Raw genomic sequence first — 5,898 nt, forward strand, 5'->3', positions numbered from 1 at the left:
CTTTGCTTTATGTGTGGGGATCTGTTTTATTTTGGACTCAACTGTAGATCTAATCAAGCAGTATTATCATACTCTGAATCATCACCTAGAAAAATAGGGAAAAAGAGCTTTTTCAAGGCTTTTTTCTCCATCACTGTCACCAACTTGTTAGTACTTAGAACAAATAAAGACATTTACCTCTAATAAAACAAATATGTCATTGCTGGAGAACAGAAGGCTTCTTTCTTTGGCAATTGGGAGGCAAGTTGATGCCATATAATTTTCTTGCAGGCATTTTAACTAATCTGGATGATTTACTTTGGGATTTCCTAGCTCTTTAAACTTCACTCAAAAACAGATTTCACATATTAGACATAAATTAAGCTCTAATATCTTGAAAATAAACAGAAACTAAGAAAAAACCCTGCTATGGCTGCTGCTAATTGCAGTTAAGTGTCCTCCTACGTTGGCACTTTGTGATTGGGAACTGCTGGTGTTTGTACATTGGGGGGTTTGAAATGAAATGTTCCTGCTCCCTGTAGAAGTAATTTATATTATGAGTGATTGTATCAAATATCTGCGGAAACTGGCAGGATAATTAAGGAGCTGTTCTGTTGCTTGATGTGGTACAGGAGCTTCTCTCCTCTGCCTTGGGCTGCTCAAGTGCTCAGGGACCTGGGGAGGGGTGTCCTGGAAGGGAGGGAAATATTTTGGGATGATGGAAATGTTGAAAATTTGATTGAGGCCCCTTTGTGCCAGTTCTCCAGATTCCTCTGTGATCCCTGATTTAGGTTCAGTGGCAAGGTGTTGACTGAAACACAAAGGTGTAAGCCTAAACCTTTCCATGGGAAGTATTAACCATTACAACATTGTTGCCTTTATATTCTGAATATTTGCTACGTACAAGGCAATTAGACTTCAGTGCTTTGATGTTTAAGTGGTCTTTAATGAGCTGGTCCATCATTGCATTCATAAAAATATTTATATTATATATAGATCACTTGTTCCCTCATAGAATAGCTCTGAGCAACCTGGTCTGGTGGAAGGCATCCCTGCCCATGGCAGGGGTGGAATGAGATGAGCCCAAAGTCCTTCCAACCCAAAGCATTCCATGATCCTGGGATAGTTACTTCTCTTTTTGCAACTCTGGCATAAACAGAAATCACCTTTAGTGATGCAATTTCAGCCCTGCTGAGAATTTCCTCCCTGCCTTGCTGCCAAACACAATTGTGTAAAGGCAGTAAGTTAATGTTCATTAGCAGCCCATGGGGAAAAAATGGAAAACCTGTTTAAATAAGGGATGGAAAGGAAAGCTGAGGGGTCCTAAGCTTTGTACAGTTACACAGATTAGTGGAAAGCCATTGCAGTATAACCTCATATCAGACTAAAAATCATATGTACCCCTTTTCATGGCTATAAATAATTTCACAAGGTTGGAGGTGGTGAAGAATGTTATGAAAAATAACTTCTGTAATCTCCTGAAGTGTGAAAATTAATCACTCATCCGACAGCATGGGCTCTGTACTTAGAGCTGGAAACTTCACCCAACAGTGAAAGTTTGATTAATTTTCCATTTTCACTTTATTTTGGTGATGCTCATTCAGATTTGTAGCGAGCTTATGTGAAATTTTCATTGACAAAATGAAAATCAGACCCATGATGTTGAATCTCTTGGAGGAGGCCGTTAAAAGTCCCTTACGAGTTGCTGGGTTAGGGCAATTAATTTATAATAAATATATATTATATAAATATACAAAATAAATAAATAAATATATATATAAATAGTTTTATATAAATAAATAGTTTTATATAAATAAATTTTTAAAAAATTTCTTTTGGGGTAAAAATTAGGCTTAAACAATCTCTGATTTTCTCTGGATAGGTTGGATCAGTTCCTTTTCCAGTCTCTCTTTTTTGATGGTTTCCAGGTGCATCCATTCCTGTTGCTGTGTTCCTTTGCTGCTTTTTGATCCTCAAGTTCATGAACTGCAGAAACTCCAGAGGGCAGTTGTCTGTGCATTTTCCATCCTCTGGAGCTCGTGTGTAATAAAGATGCAAACACCATAATTCTGATTATGCACAAAGACAGGTGGAGTTGATGATCCAGGCACCAAATTGGCATTTGATTTTGGAGAGGAAAGCCAGAGCTCTCCTACACAGAAACCTGCGTGATACCAACAAACCAACCAGACTCAGATTTTTAAAAGAACTGAAAAGCCTCAGCTGTGAAAATTGCATTGAAATTGTGTCTCTCTGGGTTTCTTAAACACTCGTGTTCTCCACAGACAGAAGTACACAGCCTTAATTTCTCAGCGTCTCAGCCATTTTTCTGCCCACAATTCCTAAATCAGGTTGGTGCAGAAACACCCTCGTGATATCGTGGAGCCACTGAGTCATCAGAAGCTGTATTTTTGAAGTTTATAAGAGCTGCTGGGGAGGCTCTGCCCGGTACCAGGTGAAACATCTTAGTTCAATAATCAGAGAGCTCTGACAGCAGAAACTTTTGATTTGTTCCAAAAGGCTGAAGGTATGGATGTGTTGTTAAATCAGTCTGTGGGCAGCCTGGTTTCTGTACAGGGGGAATAAGATTTGGGCTGGTATTGGGGTCTCTAAGGTGTTAGATTTCCTGTAGGTTTTAGATTTTCTGTGGTACTTTGGTGAAAATAAGCAGGCTTGGTTTGCCTGGCAAAGTCTTTGCCTGAACATTTGGCAAAGCTTTAGTAAAACACAGAACATATTTGAGTTCTTCTGCCTCCTTCCAGTGCCCTTCTCACTTTGTAAATAGAACCTCTCCCATCCAGGAGACTTCTTTTTCTACCTGTGAATACGGAGATAGCATTTTATTGTTGTGAAATGCAATATTTTGCACCCAAAGGCACCTTCAGATCTTTCTTTTTGCCTCCTATCAAAGCATTCATGTTTGGAGAAAACCTTCTGGAAGGAATCAAAGCAGCATTTCACAGGGTGGAGAAAAGCAGGAGGGAGAATGTCTCGTTTTTCTCATTTCCTCCTCTTTCTGCCAGCATGACAAATGTGTTCCTCAGCTCTGTCTTTCCTTGCCCCCACCGACGACCTTTCTTTCAGTGCCAGTTTCAAAATCTTGACAGCTCGTTAGAATCGGGAGAGACTCTGCATGATCAGAGTGATAATTTTCGAATCACTCCGTGGCTGAGAGTAAGTTTGGGAGCATTATTTATTCAAATTACAAGCATGAAGGACCACATGGGGAATATGAAAGAGTGCCTTCCATAAATGACAGCTTAGGGAGAACTTTCAATTGCACGAGACAGCTGCATCCTGAAACTTAATCTAATTACTGGAGTGTGGTGAAAAATGTCACCCTGAATCAGACTGACACCGTCATATATGTTCATGGTAAATTCTGACTTACGTGTGGCTGTGTCTGGGGTAACCTTTCCATTCCAAATCCAGTGGGGGGCTGCTCTCGTGCCTTTGTGAGCAGAGGAATTCGAGCACGTGGGGCTCTGTCCTTGCTCGGAGCTCTGCCCGCAGCTGTACCAAGTCCAGAGCAGCCCTTTGCCTGGAACATATGGTGCCTTCCTGACACACAGGGCTACAGAACCCTTGGGTTTGTTTCCTTTTCCAAACCCCATCCTTCAAAATGTTTCCCGGGACTGTAAAGAGAGGGGAAGGACTCGCAGAGAGCTCTGCCACTCCCGCGTGCTTTTCCGGTTTTGTCGCACACGAACAATCTTATGATGACTTGAAAAGTTGGGCTTCTGGAAGGCCTTCGTTTCCAGCAGCTGGTTCATGCCAACAAATCTGAATATTCAGATGGAAACCAGCAGCTTGCAAACATGCAATCTGCTCCGAGCTGGGATGCACATCTGCCCAGTGGGTGCTGCAGGTTTTGGCTCCCGCTGAGGTTGTTTGAGACAACAAAAGAGCATGTTTTGAAAGCTCTCAACGTTTTTTTTTGTTTTGGCTTTTTTCTTTCTCGTTTGTAAAATGCTGAATTGACTGTGCTGAAGCCGACAGCTTCTTGATTTTCCACAAAAGCAGGTTTGATGTGATGTAGAAATGCTGGGTTTTTTTTACTCTATTGAACGAACGTGTTCCCAGCCTTTGGTGCTGACAGCACCTTCCCTCCTGAGACACACAGATACCACTGACTTGTTTCCCAGTGAATTCAGGGAGTCAGGGACATGCTCAGCAGCTCAAGGAGTGATCTCCAAGACACCAATCAAGCAGGCCTTTTGTCAGTGAAGAACACGGGGACCAATTTCTGCCAACAACAGGTAAAAGCTGCCAGGCTCTGTTGCAGTGCCTGGGGGAACCCACAGCCAGCTATTTGGTGATAAAGAGTTGAAGAATAACATTGGTGTGCAGCAAGGAGGGAGCAGACCTGCATTTCAAGCTGCTGAGGAAGCCTGTGGGCCAGCCTGGTACTTTTAATCAAAGCATCCTTGAAAAATGGAATAGGTAGAGATGTGTGTGCTTAGACTATACCCTCTGTTGGTGATTTCTGGGGCTTGCTGCTGCTCAGCAGAGCTGCAGTGCCTGCTGGATGTGTCTCTTGCATAACTAAATTTTTCCCATGGCAGTGTAGCAGGGAAAAGAAACTCTGTAGAAATACCATATATTTTGATTTTTAAAAAAAACAATACCTGGATTTCAGCAGCCAGTCCAAGGGCTCCTACGTGGGCAGATCTATATCCAGTGGCACTGCTGAATGGAGGCTTCCTGGGTTTATAATTCCTGCTGTAATGACGTGGCTGCACATTGCAAACTGTGGGATGTGCTTTTGTTGATGTGAGTCGATACCAATGACTGAAGGCTCCAGCACAGCTGAGTCCTGGATGTGACACTCTAGAAACCTCATTCTGGGGCTTTTTACCTTAATTTGAGTAGAGACAGACAGTGTTCACCTTCCACTGCACTTGGGAAGGAATAAAACTACAAATATATTTGTGCTGCCCTAACCCAGCAGCACATAAGGGGCTCTTAACTGCCTCCCCCAAGAGATTCAACATCATGGGTCTGATTTTCATTTTGTCAGCGAAAATTTCAGATATATTGAATGAGCATCACCAAAATATAAACTGGAAATTAAAAATTAATCAAACTTTCACCACTGGGTGAAGTTTCCAGCTCCAAGTACAGAGCCCATGCTGTCGGATGAGTGATTAATTTTCACATTTCAGCAGATTACAGAAGGAGGAGAGATAACATGGAAATTCTCTGATAATTTTCATAAAATCGGGGGGGGATGTTGCCCAGCTGAGTGTTTTGCTGTCAGCCTGGATCCTCCCAGAACTGAGCAAAGCAGAGAAGGAGCTGAAGGAGCTCTCAGTTTCCACATATAAGATCTTTAAGAGTTGTTTCTGTTGCCACTCATGGCTGTAGCAGAACTCACCTTGTTTTGGGGCAGCCAGGAGTGACTGGACTCGCAGCTGGGGCAGCATCACATGAACACCCAGAGCTGCTGCAAAAGGACACTGGGGGGGAGGAAGAAGATGAGAACGGAGCTGCTGACCCCAAAACCTGGGCTGAACATCCCTTGGGCTGTGGACAGTCCATCTGCTGACAGGCCATACAGGGGGTGGTGTGTCAGTGCCAGGAGACAGCACAGCCTTCCAAAGCCTCCTGCCATCCTTGGGCTCACACTGAGGTCTCACTCTCATTTGTGGCTGGAAAATCATTAGCATCAAGATTTATCTGTGCTGTACTCTGGCCAAAGCTTGAAAGCAGATTTTTCTTTTCTCTTTTTCTTTTCTCTTTTTCTTCCCTTCCCTCATTCCCTTCCCTTCCCTCATTCCCTTCCCTCATTCCCTTCCCTCATTCCCTTCCCTTCCCTTCCCTTCCCTTCCCTTCCCTTCCCTCATTCCCTTCCCTCATTCCCTTCCCTTCCCTTCCCTTCCCTTCCCTTCCCTTCCCTCATTCCCTTCCCTCATTCCC

This window comes from Lepidothrix coronata, unplaced genomic scaffold, assembly GCF_001604755.1.
Source record: "Lepidothrix coronata isolate B3197 unplaced genomic scaffold, Lepidothrix_coronata-1.0 Scaffold137, whole genome shotgun sequence".
In the NCBI taxonomy this organism is placed as follows: domain Eukaryota; kingdom Metazoa; phylum Chordata; class Aves; order Passeriformes; family Pipridae; genus Lepidothrix; species Lepidothrix coronata.